At 36.4% G+C, this 23,999-nt stretch overlaps 1 long non-coding RNA gene across 4 annotated transcripts in view; it reads right to left on the bottom strand.

Annotated features, from left to right (window-relative positions):
* Window positions 1–758: 758 nt before the first annotated feature.
* LOC132484581 (uncharacterized) overlaps window positions 759–23,999 on the bottom strand; it is a 49,217-nt gene continuing 25,976 nt past the window's right edge. For 2 of the 4 annotated variants that reach the window (XR_009531232.1, XR_009531231.1), the window contains 4 exons: window positions 13,999–14,062; window positions 11,249–11,350; window positions 4,103–4,248; window positions 759–2,247 (listed from right to left, as the gene is read on the bottom strand). This is a non-coding gene — a long non-coding RNA (uncharacterized LOC132484581). The other 2 variants (XR_009531233.1, XR_009531230.1) reach the window with 2 other exon arrangements.

The raw sequence follows: 23,999 nt of genomic DNA, 5'->3' as shown, positions 1-23,999 counted from the left end.
AATTAATAACACAAGATATATAAAAAAATTCCCATGTATTTGGAAATTTAACAACATACCTCTCAAGCAGTGAATTAAAGAGGAAAATTGCAAGGCAAATAAGATAATATTCAACTGTATGAAAGTGGAAACAGCATATCATTTAGCTGGGATGCAGCTAAAGCAGTGCCTGGAGTTAAATTTATAGCTTTAGTGCTTATATTAGAAAGAAAGAAAAAAAAGAATGTCTGCCATCAATGATCTAAGCTTTCATTTTAAGGAGCTAGAATGTGCTGTATAAAAAGTAAATAAAATAAAATTCAAAAATTAAAAAGCTAGAAAAAGATGACTATTAAACATAAAAGAAGTGTAAAGAAGAAAATTATAAAGATGAGCAAAAATCAGTGAAATAGAGAAGAGAAAATCAATAGAGAAAAATTAAAAATCTAAGAGCTACTTCTTTAAAAGTGTCCATAAAATTTATAAACATCTAGCTAGGTTGATTAAAAAGACAAAGATTTTCACTAACCATAATGAAAAAAATATTAAATTAACTTAATTAAAAACTTTTAAAAAAACCAAACTCTGGTCTTCAAATGACATCCTTAGGAAATTAAAATGCAAGCCATAGACTGGGGGGGAAATGTCTATAAGACATTATGATAATACAATATCAGATAATATGTAATACATGTATACATATATATATGTATATATGCCTTATACAGTATTAAAAAACCCTCAAGTTTTCAAAAATGGTTAAAAAATTTGAATAGAACTTTTGCAAAAGAAAAAATATATATGACCAACGAGTAGCAGAAAATATGTTACACATAATCAGTAATCAGGGAACACAAATCAAACCCACAATGAAGCATTATTATACATGCATTTAGAATGGTAAAAAAACCTGTCAATATTCACTGGTTTTATGGATGAAAAGCAACAGAAAGTCTCATACATTGATGGTAGAAGTGTAAAATAGTACACCTCTTTAGAATGCAGTTTGACAATTTGTATTAAAGTACACTTACTGTTTGACCAGTGATTTCATTTCTAGGTATTTACAATAAAAGCTGAAAACATATGTCCACAAAATGTCTTATATACAGATGTTCATAACAGCTTTATTTTTAATGACCCCAAACTGGAAACAGCCTAAGGGTCTATAAACAGGTTAATGGAGAAACAAATTATGAATACTACCCAGCCAAAATAATTTTAAAAATAAAAGAGGAACGAACTACTGCCGCACTCAACAACATGAAGTTTCAATAACATTGCACGGACAGAAGAAAGCGAGAAACAAGAATATGTGCACTTATATGTATTTTCCATTACACTGTTGTATATTCCATTATGTGAAATCTAGAGTAGGCAAAACTAATATCTCAATTTTGTTAGAGTTAGTTCTAATTTTTCCAAACTTTTTGTTTATAGTTGAGGTAATATTCTGTGCACTATTTGATACCATTTTCTCTACCTCTATCACTTATAGTCAATTTACCATATCATCAATAATTATTTGTAGACATTAAACAGCTTAATGATCCCTACTTTATTATTTTAATAAAAATTATCTTATAGTTTAGACTGTCAAGTTTTCAGTTTTATAAATAATAGTCCAGTGATCATCTCTGCACATAAAGCTTCGTCCACATTTGTATCATTTCTTTAGGAAAGATTTCTAGAAAAGAAATATTGGGTTAGGTTAAAGGATAAAGGAAGACAATATTTTTATGTGGCTCTTATTTTTCTGGATTTGCTTTATAAGAATTCTACTTAAAAGCTTAGACACATTGACAACCTGGCCTGTGATTCTTATTTCAGGTTAGTGATTTGTTTGGAAGACACATTTTGATTAATTAGCCTCTTAGGAATTAGGGCAAAGACCATAAGGAACTGTTAACAAAACATAGTGGCAAAATGCCCATGGAAGTTTGGTTCTGTTGCTGGTAGATCCTTTGCTTTGTTGAGTCCTATAAGGAGTCATCTATGAACTTTGGTGGTAGAAGCTGGAGTGGAGGTGAACTGTTCCACTGACTCCTCATGGTTCGTTCTCCTTATTCCTCAGGTCTCTCTCGATGTCTTCTTCTCGGAGAGGTCTTCCCTAGCTTCCCCTTGTAATTCAATGACTCCCGTGCTTGCGTGCACACACATGTGCACAAACACTCCAGTCACTCCTTCTTTCCCCTTAGTCTGATACATATTTTTTCTTCATGGCACTTGTTCTCATCTGACATCTGCCACATGCACCATTTCCGTCCCCTGGAAGAAAGTAAGCTCCATGAGAGCTGGGATTTTTTGTTGTTGTTCATTGTCATATCCCTATTACCTGGGATGTATTTGTCTCACAGTAGGTGAGTGACTGCTTCTCAATAAGCCTTTAATTATTTGTTGAATGAAAGCTTGAATGAATAGGGATGAGGAGCTTTAAACTGCTGGCAGAAAATCCTGGAGTAAAGAAAAATTAATGCAAGGCTGGGTATTGCCGGAAGAGGAAACTACACCAAAACAAAGCAAACAACTCCTGGGGAATAATTAAAATGTCTCCTGTGATTGTTTAAATAGCTGATAGTTGTATTTAAATTGTTTGCTATAAGTTTATGAGGAAAGCTCAACACCTTACCTCCCATTCTGCTACAAAATCTTTAGTTAAATCTATAATATATGAGTGATTTTGGTGGGAAATGTGGAATGGGTTGAGTTCTACTGTAAATTTGACAAGAGAAGTTCAGAGTCAAACAGTAAAGCACTTGTAAACAAATGTAAGAAAAGGTGCTTCCAGATTCTTCCTTTCTTGGCCATAGATAATGTTGTCAAGAATGAATCACCGGGCTTCCCTGGTGGCTCAGTGGTTAAGAATCCGCCTGCCAATGCAGGGGACATGGGTTCCAGCCCTGATCCGGGAAGATCCCACATGCTGCGGAGAAACTAAGCCCTTGTGCCACAACTACTGAAACCTGCACGCCTAAAGCCCACGCTCCGCAACAAGAGAAGCCACTGCAATGAGAAGGCTGCACACCCACCACACAAAGAGTAGCCCCCGCTCACTGCAACTAGAGAAAAGCCTGTGCGCAGCAACAAAGACCCAACGCAGCCAAAAAAAGAATGAATCACCACTCATGATTAGCAGTACACTAGTACACTATTTTTAACTTACACACATCATATCTCTTCAGGGTCACATAAGTGATTTATGAAGAAAATGAATTTTATCATGGAAGACATTAGAACAGAATAAACAAAGACATTGGAGGTAAATGATGACTTAAGGTCTTAAAATTCATAAACCATTTAGATAGTAAGTCCACAAACTCTCGAAAGGTGTACTGGAAATAGTAGACCAAACTCATGATTAATGAAGACTATTCAACATGATCATATGTTCTATTTCAAAGTTTTATATTAAAATCAATTTAGTTCCTCCTTTATTTTGACTAGGTAAGATGAGAACACCATAAAAAGAGTATCTCCACAGGAAGGCATTTTCTCACCAGCGTAATAACACATTTTACAGATTCTTAGATTATGGTAGTAGTAAAAAATCCAGACGATTGCTTATTAGTTCAAGGTTTCTGTCTACTGAAACCAGTAGTTACCATATTTTCTAGATTCTAAGATGCCATTGACTGTCATATGCACCATTAATTTAATAACAAATGTGGGCACAAAAATAAACAAACTTACTGAATGTTCACACTAAATATGAGATGCATTCCAACCATGGAAAAAGTAAATTATGGGCAAGTGCATTTTATCATTGGGAAAATACTATACTTTGAAAATAGATGATATGAATTCAGCAAGTTCATTGTTTACTGGTTTTGAGACCTGTATCAAAACACTGGATCCTTTTGGTTCTCAGTCATCTGACACTACAAGGAGACCATTCTCTTCTCCCTGTAAGGTGGAGGAAGAGAAGGACTGAGGAAGGGAAAAGCAGATCAGATGATCTTTGAGGAATCATTCTAGCTCTAAGGCTCTAAGGCTGTGGTTCCATGTTTTTTGATAATACAATTATTGAAAGGGAGAAGATTCTGATTTAGTTAATTCATGCAAACACTTGTGTTGATTTTCATTCTCAGCTAAATCTTTATCTAAGTGCTTAGAGAATATCTACCTTTGTAACCTCTGATTTTGAGAAGGCCCTTGAAGTTGACGATTTTAGGAGTTGGTGAGTCATTCTTTCTTCATAAAATCTTCGACGACAAGCTCCAATAGCTAAAGTAGACACGGCTTCCAATGAGCAGGACGGCAGCTCCACTTCTAATAAGTTAATCCAATGGGTTTTGTCATGAGCAAAACAAGAAATCATGTTTTTAATCATACTAAAAGGTCTCTGCATCTTGTTAACATCTGGAGTTCAATCACTTCTGTGCTAAAAACTGGGGAATGCTTCAGCAGGGCATAAATCTTGCCCCTCATGGTACATGCGATCCAGATGCTGGAGGAGAATTAACTTTCGTTTGTAACACATCTGGTGTCGGCAGCTTTGAGTAAACTCTAATAGAAAGAGTGCAGAACTAACATGGCATTACACCTTTCCTCGGGCCAGGGGTTCTAGACTGAAGGTAAAAGCCTGCAGGTGTCCCTTGGGGCTTAGCAATAAACTGCACTAATCAGCTCTGGCATTGTGTTAAGTGCAGGGTGTTTTGAATTTTCCACAGAAATTTCACAGCCAAGTAATTTTACATTCTAACTGTCTGCTTTTGACAACTCTTTAGATTTGCCGCCATCTTGAAACTCCAAATAAAGTGAAAGTCCAGAGTCATTGTCAGGGTTGGGCTACCCCAAAAGATGGAAAGGGCAGATCATGACCAGATTGATAGTGAGGGAAAAACAAGACTGAACTAACTGTAGGTATGAGAAGTAGCTTGGAATCTGCAGTGAAAGGTAGTCTGGTGGAGTTGAGAGAGCAATGAATTTGAACTGGGACATCTGAGCTTAAGTCCCACCTCTGGTGTGTGTGCAGAAGTCCAGAATTACCTAGGTCACAGTTTTCTCAGAAGGACATTTAAGAACCAAATAGGATGATGACTTTTTGTAACAAAAGAATTAAATCCAAATTTCTTAGAAGAGCATCTTAATTCACTTCATAATATAGCTTTCCTTTCCAAATGCCTTTGTCCTCAACATATTCCTGGGTTTTAAACTACCATAAATATCTTGCTTTTTAAAGACCTGTTGTTTAGGGCTTCCTTGGTGGTGCAGTGGTTAAGAATCCGCCTGCCAATGCAGGGGACATGGGTTTGAGCCCTGGCCTGGGAAGATCCCACAGGCCGCAGAGCAACTAACCCCATGCGCCACAACTACTGAGCCTGCGCTCTAGAGCCCGCGAGCCACAACCACTGAAGCCTGCGCACCTAGAGCTGGTACTCTGCAACAAGAAAAGCCATGGTAATAAGAAGCCCGCGCAGCGCAGTAAGAGTAGCCCCCGCTCGCTGCAACTAGAGAAAGTCTGCGCGCAGCAACAAAGACCCAACGCAGCCAAAAATAAATACATTTATTTAAAAAAAAAATAAAGTTACATCAATTAACATTCAAAAAAAATGTGTACTTTTGAGCTTTCCATGCTATTCTTATTGGTTTTAATGCTTTGCTTCGGTTCATTTGCTGACCTGTTATTTCCCACTTAGCTCTAAGTCTCCATAATGCACTTGTACAAGTCTCTATTCATGAAGCACTTTTCATGAAGCATTATATATTTCCCATTGTTTTTTGTGCCTATCTTCTTGGCTAGACTTTGATCCTATTTCATGAGAATCTATTAGAGAAGAGGTGGTATCTATTGGAAGCATTTAATAAAGTCTGAGGGATACATTTCATGTTGTTGCAGATGGCCTCCAAGTAAATCATACTTCTAGAAGAAAATTATTTGTTATAGTCAAGTGATAGAACATGCAAATGCTGCTGGGTAATTGGAGGGTTTATATTAGGGTTTTAAAGAACATCTAGTTAACTATGTGTTTTTATGATGGCATTGTGTTCTGTTGGGGGTCAGGCTTTGAGGTCAGGGGAGTAAGATGTTCACACCACAAGAGCATCTAAAGAGAGATCAGATTCACATCTTCCCATTCATGCTCTGCTGGGCCCTTGTGCTCATTGAGGGAAATCGTGGGTGAAATCATCCACCCTATTCAAAGTGTTCTTCTTTATTTTAATTTTGTGCAGCATGTATGGTTGAATTATATGAGTTAAATGTGCATATGATGTGACTCCATTAATCTCTTATGTTTTGAATTTGGTATTTGTAACTATAACTAGAATGCCAGAAGAAGCTTCTTTCCAATTTAGACTTGAAAACCGCCACACCACAAAATGAATCATATAGAATAAAAGAGATAAGACATGAACACTGATAAATGTTTATCATCTCATTAGAAGAAAAAAATGTGAACTAAAAAAGTAAGATTGACAATGGTATTGATGTCTTAAAGGGACAGATCTCTAGCAGTGATAAAATCCTAACTTGAATTTGCTTGGATAGCACTTATGTTTTCCCCAGTACTTGTTTCATTCATTTCATGTATTTGCCATTTCTGTCCATCTGTGAAGTAAAGCACTAGGGAAGCAAGAAAACTAAAGAATGGCTATAACAATCTAAAAGTAGCCAGGCAGGATTCATCAGTTGTTCAGTAGAAAAGTTTTGTAAGTTAACTTACAAAGGTTTATTGAGGAAAGCAACTTTGATTGAATAAGACATATTCAATTCAGGTTTGATGGATAAATAACTAATAGAAGATAAGGCCACTGATGTGCTGAAAGAAAACATACACACACACACACACAAATGTTGACAGAATTCACAACCAAGAGACATTTACTATAAGAAATACTAAAGAATGTATTTTAAGCTACAAGAAAATAATAACAGGTAGAAGTACAAAAGCAATGGACAGTTCTGAAAAGGGTAAATATGTTGATAAATATAAAAGAATATTGACTGTTTAAAATAACAATAGTGTAATGTCTGTGGGGCTTACAACATGTAGAAGCATATGACAAAAGCAAAAATGGCAAGAGTGAGGTAGAGAATACCGGAGTTATATTGTTCTAAATTTCTTGAATTGTTGAAAAAGCAGTAAATGTATTAATTTAAGATAGACTATAAGTTAGAATGTCTCTTGTAACTTTTAGGGTAACCACTGAAGCAAGGACGTTAAAAAGTATAACGGCTTCCCTGGTGGCGCAGTGGTTGAGAGTCCGCCTGCCGATGCAGGGGACACGGGTGCGTGACCCGGTCCGGGAAGATCCCACATGCTGCGGAGCGGCTAGGCCCTTGAGCCATGGCCGCTGAGCCTGCGCATCTGGAGCCTGTGCTCCGCAACCGGAGAGGCCACAACAGGGAGAGGCCCACACACCGCAAAAAAAAAAAAGTATAACAAAAGACTAACAGAGGAGATAAAGTAGAATATTAAAAATATTTGACTATTACAAAAGCAGGAAAGGAATTTTAAAAAACAGAAAGAAAAAGGAAAAATAGAAAACAAATAGCAAGTATGGTAGACTTAAACCCAGCTATATCAGTAATTGCATTATATATAAATGAATGAAAGACTTTGGTTAACAAGATTTTTAGACTGGATTTTTTTTTTTTTTTTTTTTTTTTTTTTTGCGGTACGCGGGCCTCTCACTGTTGTGGCCTCTCCCGTTGCGGAGCTCAGGCTCCAGACGCGCAGGCTCAGTGGCTATGGCTCACGGGCCCAGCCGCTCCGCAGCACGTGGGATCCTCCCGAACCAGGGCACAAACCTGTGTCCCCTGCATCTGCAGGCAGACTCTCAACCACTGCGCCACCAGGGAAGCCCTAGACTGGATTTTTAAAAGAATACAATTATGGCTGCTTATAAGAAATACACCAGAAATATAAAAATACACAATGTTTAAAAGTAAAAGAAGAAAAAAAAAGATACACCAAGCAAGCATTAATCAAAGGAGAGTTGGTATGACTATATTGATATCAAAGTAGACTTTAAGGTGAGAAGAATTAAGAGAGATAAAAGCGATATTTCAAAATACGGCAACGGGAGAGGCCACAACAGTGAGAGGCCCACGTACCTCAAAAAAACCCCAAAAAAACAAAAGGGGAGAGAGAGGAGGAGCAGAGCGAGAAGGTTGGGAGGGGAGGGAAAAAGGGTAGGAGGAGAGGGGAGGGGGACGAGAGAGAGAACAAGTGACCAATATCAAGATAAAATGGGAGAAATCATTACAAGCATTTAAAGGATGAAAAATATTAGAAACAACTTTACACCAATAATTTAACAACTTAGGTTAAATGGGCAAGTGCCTTTAACACCACTGCTTAGTAACGCTTATGATAAGGTGGAAGAGTACCTTCCTGGTCATGCTCAGCTTGGTCCATCACAACAGAGCTGCAAGAGCTGAATGCCCACGGGGACCACAGGATCTGCTGCAGACCCTCCAGCGCGCACAGACTGCTCTGAGGTAGGGTGACAGTACCTGTTTGCCTGAGACTGAGGGATTTCCCAAGATACAAGACGTTCAGTGCTAAAACAAGGAAAGTCCCAAACAAACCAAGAGGATTTCATTATCCAGTGCCCTCCAAAAATCCTCCACGGTGGAGGGGACCAGTACCAAGCAGTTCATGTCTCTCCTGGCATCCTCAAGGGCTGAGAGGATCAGTATCTCAGTATCTCAGAACACACCCATATCTTGAGGCTCAGCTTTTGGGGAAGCTCATATGTGATGACATCTTTAAAAGATGTCTCACCCAACTCACCTAGGAAAATGGCTTAATCTTTGTTCCTTATTGGTCAGTAATAATAATATCCTCAGTACTTATTCAAAATATCATCAACATCTTACCCTTCATCCGTGCACAAATGTATTTTCTAAATGGAACTTTGTGTTCATATTCTGTTACCTAAAGCTACCCTGGCTTACATCCTCTACCTTTCCTAAGTCCTCCTCCAGCCCAGACACTATCTTCCTTAAGTGTATGCACAAACAGCCGTAATCCTATGTAGCATCTGACCATTCCTTCATTTAGTCAGCTAAGGGAAGACAATGTGAAAGCCCCATATTCCCACTTTGCTGCAGGTTTTTTAAATGAAGGAAAAAAGCAACAACCCTACAACTGACTACTTGCATTTCAGTTTCCCCTATTTTTTAAAAAATTGAAGTACAGTTGATTTACAATATTGTGTTAGTTTCGGGTGTATAGCAAAATGATTCAGTTATACATATGTATATTTTCTCAGATTCTTTTCCCTTATAGGTTATTACAAAATGTTGAACATAGTTCCCTGTGCTGTACAGTAGGTCCTTGTTGTTTATCTATTTTATATATATAGTAGTGTGTATTGGTTAATCCCAAACTCCTAATTTATCATTCCCCCCATTTCCCCTTTGGTAACCATACATTGGTTTTCTATTTCTGTTAGTCTTTTTTGTTTTGTATATAATTTCATTTGTATCTCTTTTGTTTAGATTCCACATATAAGTGATATCATACGATATTTGTCTTTCTCTGTCTGGCTTACTTCCCTTAGTAGGTGAATCTCTAGGTCCATCCATGTTGCTGCAAATGCCTAGTTCTATACAGTATAGGCACTCAAAATTGGAACTGACTTGAAGTTATTTAAATAAGTCAGGACTTCCTAACTGCTTGGGGTTCCAGAGATTTAAGTTGTCATCAGCCAGAGGAAGAAGCTAGGTGTCACCGAAAACTATTTCCTTAAGCTATAGGACAATTTAATTTTGGAAATTACCAAAAAAGCAAAACATAAATTAAGCAGAACACACTGTCTTAACCTTGAAAGGAAAAACCTCCATCGCATTGCACCTCTTATTCTGGGTGAACATTTTCCAGTAAAAACAAAGCAGTAAGAGGCACCAGGAAAGAGGAGTGGCTGCCTGAGAAAGGTGCAGGAGGGGAGGCTTGCATATGAACAGGGGCTCTTAAAAAATAACAAGTATTCTCTTTAATCCAAAAAAGGGAAGAAAACAGGTAAGTGGCTTAAGTTTACAAAAAATAAAGAACTAAATGTATATAGGATGCCCTACTATCTTGAGAAAATTGGCTTGTATATCAACATTTTGAAGGTTTTTTTTTTTTTAAGATGTTGGGGATAGGAGTTTATTAATTTATTTCTTTATTTTGGCTGTGTTGAGTCCTCATCCCTGCGCGAGGGCCCTCTCCAGCTGTGGCAAGCGGGGGCCACTGTTCATCATGGTGCGCGGGCCTCTCACTATCGTGGCCTCTCTTGCTGCGGAGCACGGGCTCCAGATGCGCAGGCTCAGTAGTTGTGGCTCATGGGCCTAGCCGCTCCGCAGCATGTGGGATCCTCCCAGACCAGGGCTTGAACCCGTGTCCCCCCCACCGGCAGGCAGACTCTCAACCACTGTGGCACCAGGGAAGCCCCTGAAGGTTTTTTTTAATAAAAGATCAAAAAGACATAAAATTCTTCTCCAAGTATACATTTCTGGTTAAAAAGTAAAAAGGTGTTTAGGGAGCCTTTGGATAAACTTGGAGATAATAGATTGGATGGCTTATTAAAAGAAGTCTGGAGGGCTTCCCTGGTGGCACAGTGTTTAAGAATCCGCCTGCCAATGCAGGGGACACGGGTTTGAGCCCTGGTCCGGGAAGGTCCCACATGCCGAGGAGCAACTAAGCTCATGTGCCACAACTACTGAGCCTGCACTCTAGAGCCTGTGCTCCGCAACAAAGAGTAGCCTCTGCTCACCACAACTAGAGAAAGCCGGCGTGCAGCAACAAAGACCCAATGCAGCCAGAATACATAAAAATAAAATAAATAAGTTTATTAAAAAAAAAGTCTGGAAAATATGGAATAGGTGCCACCTTAAGTTTTCTTTGGTCTGAGACAAGTACAGTTAAAGTTGTGTTCTCTGTTAATCACTTAATTTTTTCCTGGTGTATCTTTATCACTTTTAGTTTCAGACTTATGTCATTTGGTTTTATTTTGTAAATAGTATATTATTAAAAGATTTGTCAGATGAATTCATTTTTTGTAGTTATATATTATAGATATGGTGAACTTTTTACGCCATTGTTTTATCTATTTATCATGAGGTTTTTTCCTCCTCTCCTAACTTCCATGAGCTACATCATATTTATGTTTCCTTTACTTTTACTATATATTTTATTATTTTAGCCATTACCCTTTAAATTTTATCCAAGATACTTATATTTTGCTTTTAAAAAAGGGATGAAGAATTAGTATTTGTATTTGTTCCCCTGAAGACAATGAGATTAGTATTCTTTAATTTCTTCCAAAATCCTCTTACCAGAGTAAGAAGTTAGGGACTTCCCTGGTGGTCCAGTGGTTAAGACTCTGCGCTTCCAATGCAGGGGGCTCAGGTTTGATCCCTGGTTGGGGAACTAAGATGCTACATGCCATGCAGTGCAGCCAAAAAACAAAAATAAAACAAAACAAAACAAAAAAAACAGAGTAAGAAGTTAGTGTTATCTATATTTAGATCTACTTTAAAAAGCCAATAATTATTATAACAGAAAATGTTCATTTAGAATGATCAATATGTTTTACTGATTTATATGCTTAAAGTTGCTCCTTGCATTCCATTCTACTTCTGCTTCTCTACCCAGACATCCAGTTCTCTACAAAAGCAATCACTCTGAACAGTTCTTCTTTGTCCTTATAGAAATAATCTATGTATCTACAGACAGGTATATATAGATAGATAGATATATGTACATGTGCAAGTCTCTGTGTGTGTATGTGTATGTGTACACATACATAATATTTTCGTATATTTTTAACACTAAATTACTGGGTTGGCCAAAAGGTTCCTTCAGTTTTTAAATAAAAATAAAATACACATTTTTCATTTTCACGAAGAACTTTATTGAACAACGTATTCACTGTTTTGTTCCACTACCTTCTGCCATTTTCCAGGCAACTTCATAATTCAGTCTTCCCCAAACTCTTTATCTTTTCGAGCAAAGAACTGTTCCAGGTGCCTTTTACAGTCTTCCAGGGAATTTACATTTTTTTCATTAAGAGAATTTTGTAAAGACCTAAATAAATGGAAATCCGAAGGTGCAACGTGTGGTGAATACAGCAGATGAATCAGAACTTCCCAGACAAGCTGTAACAGTTTTTGCCTGGTCATCAAAGAAACATGTAGTCTTGTGTTATCCCGATGGAAAATTATGTGTTTTCTGTTGACTAATTCCGGACACTTTTTGTCAAGTGCTGCTTTCAGTTGGTCTAATTGAGAGCAGTACTTGTTGGAATTAATCATTTGTTTTCCAGAAGGAGCTCACAATAGAGGACTCACTTCCAATCCCACCATATACACAACATCACCTTCTTTGGATGAAGACCGGCCTTTGGTGTGGTTGGTGGTGGTTCATTTCACTTGCCCTACGATTTCTTCCTTTCCACATTATTGTGCAGTATCCACTTTTCATCCTCCGTCACAATTTGTTTTAAAAATGGAACATTTTCATTACGTTTAAATAGAGAATCTCCTGCAGAAATATGGTCAAGAAGGGTTTTTTCGCTTAACTTATGTGAAACCCAAACATCAAAGCAATTAAAGTAACCAAGCTGGTGCAAATGATTTTCAACACTTGATTTGGATATTTTGAGTATGTCGGCCATCTCCCGTGTGGTATAACGTTGATTGTTCTCAAGTAAAGTCTCAGTTTGATCGCCATCAACTTCAACTGGTCTACCTGACCATGGAGCATTGCCCAGTGAGAAATCTCCAGCATGAAACTTCACAAACCACTTTTGACATGTTCCATCAGTCACAGCACCTTCTCCATACACTGCACAATCCTTTTTTTGCATTTCAGTTGCATTTTTACCTTTCTTAAAATAATAAAGCATAATATGCCGAAAATTTTGTGCTTTTTCTTCCATCTTCAATATTAAAAATGGCTACACAAAAGTTCACCAATTTTGATAAGTTTTTTTTTAAATGCACGCTGATATGAGAGCTGTTGCAATACAATCTAACAAAATTGTTTCGAATGAAGTTAAAGACAACTAAGTGCTACTAGAGCCATCTTACAGAAAAAACTGAACAAACCTTTTGGCCAACCCAATATAATGTGCTGTCCTTGCTTTTTAAACTTAAAAACGTATTTCAGAGATAATGCTTTATCTATACCTTATTCTTTTTAAGGAATTCATATTATTCCATAATGTAATCATGCATAACTTATTTAATCAAACCCATATCATTAAACATTTAGGCTGTTTCAAAACTCTTGCTATTATAAACAATACTGAAACAAAAATCCTTATAAAGACACACATTTCAGTGTGCTCATAGGGTAAATTTCTACAAGTAAACATGTGAAAACGAATTTATAATTTTGATACCTATCACCATGTTGGCCTCCAGAGAGGTTTACCAATGTACACACTTACTAATTATGTATAAGAGTGCCTGTTTCACTCATCCTCACCAACACACTATGACGTTAAACTTTATGATTTTTGCCAATCTGGTAGGTGAAAAGGTATAGCTTAATATAGTGATTTGTAGCTTTCTCTTGCATGGGTCAGGTTAAGCATTTTTTTTAACAGTTTAAAAGAGATCTGAGGGTTTTTTCATTTCAACTCTTCCAAGGCATCTATTTTAGGCATAATTTTTATATAAAACATAGAGTTGAATTTTTTATTATGATCAAAAGTGATTTTTTTAATAGGTGAGTTACCCACTTACATTTATGGAGGCCAGTCTTGTTGGGTCTTAATTCTGTCATTTTTGTCATGCTTTCTGTTTTTATTGCCTCTATTAAAAAACTTTACACTACATGATCTATTTTCTTCCCTTTGTTCTCTATTTACATGTTCTTGATTTTTAAAACTCTTAATAAGAAGGGAATGATAATCATACTTTATAATGCAAAGAAGTGTACATCTCAATCATCATCTGACTTAATGGGCTACTTCTGCCAAATCTTCAAAACATTGATCATTCCAATGATATTAAAATTGTTCCAGAGAAAAAATTTCTACTAAAGTCAAGGATAAAGCATAAATGTTTATTACCATTACCTTCATTTAACATTATCCTGGAGGTATTAGCCAACACAATTCAAAAAGAAAAATAAACTAGGGTCTAAAAAAAAGGAGACAAAATTACCATCATGCAGATGATATGATTGTATACCTGGAGAAAACAAAGAAATCAATTTTAAGAAGTATTACATCAATAAGAGAACTTTATAAGGTGGTTTGGTAAAAGATTAATGAATAATCACAGTCCTTATACTATAAACAATACCCAGTTGGATGATCTACAGGAGAAAAAGATTTACAAAAGCAATAACAACAACAAAATCTAGGAATACACTTAATGAGAAATCAGATCTATATGAAGAAAAATTTAAACTACTCTTGAGAATCACAAAATATACACACACATACATAGACATATACACACCTGCACACATACACACTTGAACATAAGGAAAAGTGTAGAATGTGTTTGGAAAGGAATATCAAAAAATACTTTAGAAGTCAATGTCACCTAAATTAATTTATAAAGTTGATGTATTTGTTTTAGAGGGTAGGTGTGGGACACCTCATTGACTCTAAAATTCTTCCAGAAAAATAAGCAAGTAAAAATAGTCATACATTTTCTGAAAAACTAAAGCAAGAGAAAGAAACCATTTTTACCAGGTTTTGATACATATTATAAAACTAATATAAATTAAAAATTTGCTACTTGCACATAAATAGACAGAAAAGCCTATGAAACAGACAAGAAAATCCAGAAATTGATCCAAATGCATATAGTTATATAGTAAAATACAGGAAACATTTCAAAATGGCATTGAAAATATGAATTATATAATAGTCTGTGATGGGAAAGCTGGGTAGCCACCTTAAAAAAACAAACTTGGATTCATATCTCTCCCCACAATAAATTTGAAATTGATCAAAGATTTAAGTATAAGAAATGAAACAATAAAATAGATGAAACCATGAAAAAAAATTCTCTCAAGTGAGAAAAGTTTTTCTAAGTATAAACAAAATCCAAAAGCCATAAAAACCTGATAAACTTCACTATATAAAAAAATTTTTAAACAGTTTGTGTGGTAAGAATCACAATAATCAAAATCAACAAAAAATTGAGAGAAAATGTCTGCATAAGAAACAAAAAGCTAATTTCTCTAATATATAAAGAATTTCCACTAATCAATAGGGAAAGTCCCAATAATCCAGCAGCCTAATGATTAGAGACTATGAACAGATAGATCACAGAAAGGAGATACAGACAAATCTTAAATACATAAAAAGACGTTCAAGAAATGCTTCTTCAAGTACATTAAAATAGCATTTTTTTAATCTAGAAGATTTTGGCCAAATTCAGAAACTATGATTAACTCTGTATCAACTAGAGTCCAGGGAAACAGTCTCATACATAGACTATGTATGTTGAAATCAATAAAACATGTTTGCAGGGCATTTGACCAGACTTATGGAAATTACAAATACAGCAGATCCACATTTAGGACTCTATCCTACAGATTTACTTACACATGTGGTAAAGTGATGTGTATACAAGATTATTCACTGCAACCTTGTTTATAAAAGTAAAATATGGTAACCACCTAAATATGCACCACTAGAGTACTGTTTATATAAATTGCAGTATATACACATAATGGTATATTATAAATAGTAAATAAAGAAAAAGAAGGAGCTTTATGTACACATAGGATGATCTCCAAAGTATGTTTTTAAAAGAAAAAAACAGAATATTGTGTGCAATATACAAACAATTGAGTAAAAATTAATTTATAGGTCAAGAGATAGAAACATAAAATATATATCTTAACCCTGGCCAATAGAGTCTACATTTCAATAGCATCAGGAGACTTATTCTCCACATACACCTTTTAATTACAGCCATCATACATTTGATTACATTCTTCCCTGGGTAGCATGTCCTACATCCTTCTTTTGCTTGTCAAAATTCAATCCATCTTTAGATCCTCCTGTAAATTAGTCTTTATCTCCTTTTCTTTCAACATTACCATCTGAAACTGGATTTTTTTTCTAATAAAAGTTAGTAAAATCTATTGTCTACATAATGCTGAAAGAAGGGAAGTAAGGGGAAAGAAACAGCTATTAAATATGTGTCTGCCAGACACTTTAATGCCCCATGTCACTTAATTGTATAACAACCATATAACTTAGGTATTATTCCAGTTACAAATGTTGAAACTAGATTGAGATTAGAGAATGTTCCCAGTGTCACACATCTAATAATTGGACATGCAGAGGTTTGGACTCAAGTACCCAGGATCCCCCAAATTTCCTTTTTCCACCATACAGACTTATACCCATGGAATTTCTGCCACTTTTCTTTAGAACCCAAACAAATGTGAGATCATCTAGTTCAATACTCTTGATTTACAAGTGAGGACAAAAAACGCTGGAGAGGTTAAGTGCTTGTAAACTAGTTTGTTGGTGTTGAGGTTGGATAGAAGGTCTATAAAAACACATGTATATAATTAGGGCAAGGGATGCAAGGTCAACCTGGTACTTTACACTTTTATAGTAGAATTTAGAATTAGCAGGATAACTGATAGTCTTTAAAATTAAAATGTTGTCACATACCACAGTCTGGGGAGGTTCAGGAATGAAAAGCATAAACATCTGAGAATGAATAACCTTCTGTGAAAATTAATGTCCAGCCATGACATTTATAAGAATGCTTTAGTGTAATTAATTCTTTGCCAAGCATCTTTCTGGGCTAAAGACAAAATGAGTTCTTGACATTCTGATACAAAGTCCATGCGCCCGACGATAAAATCCTGAGGTCTCCAGTGCTTACATGCCTCCTCCCTCCAATATCTGGCTCCCATCCACAGCCTCTACCACTCTGGCTCAGGAAGTAGGCAATTTCCTGCCCTGACTGAGCCGGATATTAAGACCTCTTTGTTCCTTATCTCTGAGAAATAACACCTCTCTGTAATACTTCAAATGGCTGACTGACTAGTGGTCATACCTACCTAAGGCCTCTCTGCTGTTCTTTAACATCAGTGTTAACTGAGGCAGAGCGATTTGCCCACATTCTAATTGTAAAATGTTGTTGGGTGATATGGAGCATGTTGGATTATTATAGTTTGTGGATTGTCTATTAGGACAAAGAAGATTTTTTAAAGAACTATAAAGATACAGGATCTTTCCTTCTGTGCCCCCCTGCCCCCCAACTCATCTACAAGCAAACAAACCCACCATTTTATGTCAATTTGCATTTATGGAAGCATCCTCTCTCCTATGAGACATCTTAAATGGATTCATTCATATTGGTGCAGACAAAACTAAAACTTTTAGGCTGCATAACATGGGCAATTTGACTCTTCTCCTTGGAGGCAATACATACAGAGATAAAAACTGCTGACAAATTCTTGGTACATCCCAATGTATAAAGGCACGTGACATATTGATCCGCATGCATAGGCTGTGTTCTCTACTTGACTGATGGTTAGTAATAACCATCTGCACATCCACAGTTTGTCCAGTTTCCAGGCTTCTTCCATTTGGTGGAATGTTCTTAATACAATATTCCTATTCAACACTTCAAAGCCCTTTCAAAACATTTTACTTTTCATGTAATGCATGCCCTACATTCCAGCCTCTACTGTTTGGAGCTCTGATACCAGGTATAGCTAAAAACAGTTCATCATGGTAACCAAGCACAGAAAATAAAATTTAGAAGTAAAAATATAGGGAGCGCATTCTGCCCTCCTCCTTCACTAGCAGGGTTAAAGGAATCAAAATATTTTAGAGCTAAGAATTTTAAAGATTATTTAGTCTCACCAGCTTATTTTATAATACTGGAAACTGGGCAGGATTATTAAAAGTATTTTAAGTAGTGGGATGGAAAAGCTTCTAGGTAAAGAAAACTCCAACTCCATGGACACAGGAATGCTGACTGGGCTACCAGGAGAAGAACCTGACTAAATGGGCCAATCAGGAAGAAAGAGAACACAAGATTTAATAAGTAGGGTTGAAAAAATTTACAAACCACCTTGAAATTTCCATCTGCAATTTGTGGATCAATTTTCTACTTTCCTGGAAATTTAAACATTAAATCATGTAGTTTACATTTGGAAAGAAACTCAGCATCTCAGCTTTTATTTCTTGCCTTCATTACAGTTACTTTATTTAGTTGTAGTTTTTTATTTATTTAATTTAAAAATCTTTGCCATCCGCTAGATTGTAATCTTCATAGTATCTGGCCCAGCTGGCAGGCATATAGTAAGTACTGAAAAACTATCTCTTGAATGAAGGAGGTCATCTGAATTAACCTTCTACATAGAGATGACATCTTTTTTTTATAGTTTCCTGAATAGTTGACTCCCTAACCATGGTCTCCATAAATATCCTCAATGATAAAGCCTGGCCATCACCAAGGTATCCCATGTCTTTGTCAAGCTGCCATTATTGAGAAGGAGCCCACTTCCTCTGGAAGAAGAAGGATGGACTTTAGGTTACTAGGATATTCTAGGTCAAAGGACATGAGAATATTGAATGATCCTTACGTTTCTGGTAGGCACTAGGCTTTAGGTAAGATACAAAGAAATGAAATATATAAGGGCCTTTTTGCACTTCTCAAAAAGCCTTATGGAATTAGACATCACCATACTTATTTTTCACATAAAATAACTCAGGCTAAGCTTTGAGTACTTTATTCAAGACTAGATGTAGTAGTGAAATTGATTTGAAACCAAGTCTGGCTTGGAAGTTCAGATTCTTCCTCACTTGCTACCCTGTTTGTATTAAAAAGTATAAAACAAAATTGCTACCCTAAAATAAGTCACAATATAGCTGGAGAGACAGATTTGTAAACACCCACTATCATGTTTATTGCAAGTATGTAAAATGCATTAAGCGCAGAGAAAGCTATTAGTTTGGCCTGGAGTTTGGAAATGTCAAGGAATGCTTCACCAAAGCAATGGTTTCTGACCTGGTTCATGAAGATGACTATCAAGTGGAATCAACTTGACTCATCAGAAAGAGTGTCCCAGAAGAAGGAGTCCAAGAACTCAGTGCAGCCAGAAGACTTTCTCACTGGGGCATATAATACATTCCAGCCAGGCTGGGAACACAGCCAAGTCAATATGTGATATTTTCAGTGGGATTCTTATAAGATCTTGTTTGCTTGATACATAAGTACCCCCTAAATCTCTCTACCTATGTGTGTACATGTGTACACACACACACATATACACGCCACCTGCCACCACCATCACCATCACATACACCCCATTGTCATGCTTGGACAGATTGTCTCAGTCCCCTTTCTACTACACCCACTGCCTCTGAGCATTAATAAACAAGGCACTCAGTTTATGTGATAATAAGAGTACAACCAAAGGAATTTTAAATGCCAGACATGGTTAATTTAACTGACTTGAATGTTACAAACAATTGTCTAACACCAAAATTTAGCATAGAGAATAAATACAGACTAGGCAGCAGTAGAGAAATTCCCTGAACTTCTCAATTTCATAATAGAAATTGGTGAATGCCCTCTGCAATTTCTTTTAATGTGGATGGAATCAGTCTACCATGGAAACAGATACCTTCCTCTGTGTTTATTGAGCATTAAAAAAAAAGAAAAAAAGACTGTCTGGCTTAAGGCAGCCACATAGACCACCTCGCTCTCTTGCTTAGAGGAGACTCAACAGGGAATTTAAAATTAAAACTCCAGCTTGTTCATCACACAGAAAACTATCCAATACTAATCGGCTAACTGCAAATCAAATTTGCTGGTATTACGGTATTCAAATAGACCAACAGGGGTTATTTGAGACATTCAGTAAGTGGTTGATTTGTGATTATTGCTTAGCTGTTAATAGGTATTGTGAGAATAATGATCTTTCAAACAAAGCATTGTTATTCCTGAACAATGCCCCTGGTCTCTCAATAAACTTTGAGTCTTTGGCAGCAAATTTTAAGTTTCTTCTACCCAATACATATCCATACAGCATCCAATGAAGCAAGAAGTAATTGTGTATCCAAGATGGACTGAATGTAACACCGATTTCATAGCTCATCAATGATGCTGAGGCTGAGGGTGGCATGTGTCAGGGATTTTGGCACAGTTCTACTAACAGGTTAAGAAAAATATTGAAAAGTGATGGTGGAAAGTGATATGAACAGTGTGTGGAAAGAAGTCTAATTTGAGAGTGGACCTGATTTCCTTAGTCTTGAACTTGATATGCCTCAAATTCCCAACACTGCATGGTTTGTACAACTGGACAGTCTTAATGAGGTCATGGAAGATGATGTGGAAGTGACATTAACTCCTTAAAATGAGTCCTTAGAGAGCAAGTGCTGCTGCTGCTGCTGAGAATTCAGAGTTTTCCAGTGCAAAGAGCTTTAATATGTTCAAAGGAGGCAAACAGACTTCTGAAAAAGAGGTCCTAGAAATGGGAACCACAGCAGTGAGCTGTTAAAAAAGATGCCAGAAGCACTGACCTATAATGAAGTGAATAGGAAGAAAGGAGAAAAGACACATCTTTAGAAAACTCAGCTCTATCTGGATTCACAGAAAGAAGCAAAGGAATATCAACCTAGGAAGAGAAAGTTGAGGAAACTATGCCTCTAAACAGCATAGTCTTTCTTCCACATTGTCACATTACCTTTTGCAGGGAAAATAATCTTGGAACTTTAGAACTAGAAGGACCATTAGGACCAACTACTTCAACTCCATTATTATACAGCTGGGAAAACTGAGGGCCCAGAGGTAGTGACTGAACCAGGGCTGCACAGCTAGTAACTGGCCAACCAGGACTAGAGCTTATCTTTCAGACTTCTGATGCTCTCAGATTTGGGGATCAGAAGACTCTGGATCTAGTACTTGTTCTCCTACCAACTAGCTATTGTATATTGAAAAGATTCTGCAAGCTCTCTATGCCCAGCTTATTCATCTACCCTGTTTCATACAATTATTAGAATAAAATGAAGATTTGGCATGTAACATTCATTGTAAAAGGCAAATAGTACTATTCAAAAATAATTCAAAAAGAGACATGTACCACAATGTTCATTGCAGCACTATTTACAATAGTCAGTACATGGAACCAAACCTAAATGTCCATCGAGAGATGAATGGATAAAGATGTGGCACATATACACAATGGAATATTACTCAGCCATAAAAAAGAAATGAAATTGAGTTATTTGTAGTGAGGTGGATGGACCTAGAGTCTGTCACACAGAGTGAAGTAAGTCAGAAAGAGCAAAACAAATACCATATGCTAACACATATATATGGAATCTTATTAAAAAATGGTACTGATGAACCTAGTTGCAGGAATAAAGATGTAGACATAGAGAATGGACTTGAGGACACTGGGTGGGAGGGGGAAGCTGGGGCAAAGTGAGTAACATCGACATATATACACTACTGAATGTAAAATAGTTAGCTAGTGGGAAGCAGCAGCATAGCACAGGGAGATCAGCTTGGTGCTTTGCGATGACCTAGAGGGGTGGGATAGGGAGGATGGGAGGGAGGCTCAAGAGGGAGGGGATATGGGGACATATGCATGCATATGGCTGATTCACTCTGGTGTACAACAGAAACTAACACAGTATTGTGAATCAATTATACTCCAATAAAGATCTATTTAAAAAAAAAAAGGATTCCTACTAGATGGTATCTCTTTGGAAGTAAGGGATGAGAATTAACTTTGTATCTTTCTCAGGGTCTAGCACAGACATTACATGAATAACAATGAAATGAACTTCCATTTTAATAAACTCAAAATAACCTGAGATTGTGTATAACAGGGAAGCCATCTAGTAGGGCTACTTCCAAGAAAGCTATATTATGTTTTCGAAATAATAAATATACTCCTTGGGAAAAAGCAACACCCCTCTGCAAAATACTCTGAGATCTAGTAAGAGTTTAAGGATACAGAACTCGTTGACCAAAAAAAAAAAAAAATTGATTATACTTCCAAACTTCGGAATTCAACAAATAATTTCTAATTGCTATGCAACTTATTTTCCTTATTACTCTATTTCATTAGGGAAAAACCCACTGAAAATAATCTTTCCTATTTTAGCAAACTAAATAAATTTAATTTAAAAATATGTACAGGACCACTCAGATAGTTGGTTAATGAATTCAAGGCAATTGGCATTTACTAAAAATATTATCAGCATTTATGAACCAACTCATTCATGAAATATTTCAGTCAAGTTATAATTCATTTTAAGCTTAGCATTTGAACTTTCTAAAAATAGAATTACTCCACTGATACAACCTGACACTATTTCACTTGTTACCCGTTTTGAAGCAAAAGGACATATACCAGATATTTGAATTCATAAAAATTTATTGTTTAAATTTATTTGTTTAAATTTTTATTATCATTAAAAATTTATTGTTTCTATTCGTCCCTGTATTTTCTTAAATAACTTTACTATTAACTAAGATGTGAAATGCCTTATGCCAACATTTATTCTTTTGCATCTTCTCCAGAGGACATTCATAGAGCACATAAAAATGACACCCTCTCTCTCATTTCAGAAGTGGCTGAATTTCAGTGGGTTTATTCTGTGAAATTAAACTAACTTTTTGTCAGCACTGTCAGGGGAAGAAATGGTTCAAATTGCCACACTTGATTTTACATCTCAGCTCTAGAGAATAGCAACATTAGTTATTGTCATCATCAGAAAGTTCTAGGACCAAATTCTACCAGGTGAAACAGTATTGTTGCTAAGGAAATAAGATACCTAAGAGAAATGAAGTTGATCCTCAAATCTGGTTTCCCTCACCGAAGAAATTCCAGATGGTGTATTTTAACATATAGAGCTTTCATTGCCATAAAGACCCTCTTGGGTTCTTAAATTTTTGTCAGCTAACACTTTCAATTTGCAGACATGGAAAAGTGCTCCCAGAGACATGGTCATCCTCCTCATATCTTGTGACAGAGGTGCCGTGGAAAATTCCCACACATTTTGGTTTGTCAAAATGTACTCTTGGGTGGACTTTGCTAACTCACAACAGACAGCAATATTTTAATGTCCATTCAAGACTTCCTGAATTTTTAAGTTTAGGAAAAACTTATTCCTATTTCACTTACAGGAGAAGTTCAACAAGGAAAAAAAATGACTCTATAGGATAAAAGAAGACATCCATATAGTTTGGCCTAAGCAAACTAAAACAACCAGGACTTACTTAGAAATAATCTCTGGATCAGGGTGATGAGGAAATCAGAAGAAAGGGAGCATCAACATGTGACCTCCATATACCAAGGTTGTATGAGGTGGTATTGTCCAAGTGGGTGGACTTTCTTTATCAAAAATCCAGACAAGATTTATCAAGTAAACTGATTGGCTCCAGAAGGAGTTTAGTGAGGGTCCCACAAAATGCTGTAAGAAGGGTCAAGTATTACTTCTAAAAGCTATATGGGGTCACATTGCAGACCATAGGCCTTAGAGTCAGACAGATCTGGGTTTGAATTCTAGTTCCACCACTTACTAGCTGACTGACCTTGCAACACCTGCTTAATCTCTTTGAACCTCAGTCTCTTCATTTGGAAAGTGGACATAATGCTGACTGTCTCCATGGGTTGCTATGGGGTCAGGTGGGCACCTGATTGTGAATGCTTAACACAGTGCCTGGCACACAGCAAGAGATTTAAAAAAATGGCTACTCCAGGGGAAGAGATGTAACCAAAAGGTTATGTGGACTAAACAGGATTAGTGTCTTACCATTTCAAGTGAGAGGGCATGGCAAATCAGAAACCTCATTTAAATCTTCTGATTTTCTAAGTGAAATGCTTGTTTATTAGTAACAATATAAAACAAATGCACAACTAGAATGAAAAGTAGATTCCACTAATAATTAGAGATAATTTGAAGAACTATAAGGGTAAAGGATATCTAGATGTAGTATCATCAGGCAGTAGAAAAGTGTACCAACTAAAGAAGACAAAAAAGTCGAAAGCACTGTGGTCTTCAGGGTATTACTTGCTTATGATCACTAATAGTTTCAAGATACCCCTTAAGAATTCCTTCAC

The sequence above is a fragment of the Mesoplodon densirostris genome, chromosome 2, assembly GCF_025265405.1.
Source record: "Mesoplodon densirostris isolate mMesDen1 chromosome 2, mMesDen1 primary haplotype, whole genome shotgun sequence".
In the NCBI taxonomy this organism is placed as follows: domain Eukaryota; kingdom Metazoa; phylum Chordata; class Mammalia; order Artiodactyla; family Ziphiidae; genus Mesoplodon; species Mesoplodon densirostris.
This window is presented reverse-complemented; position numbering and strand designations above follow the sequence as displayed.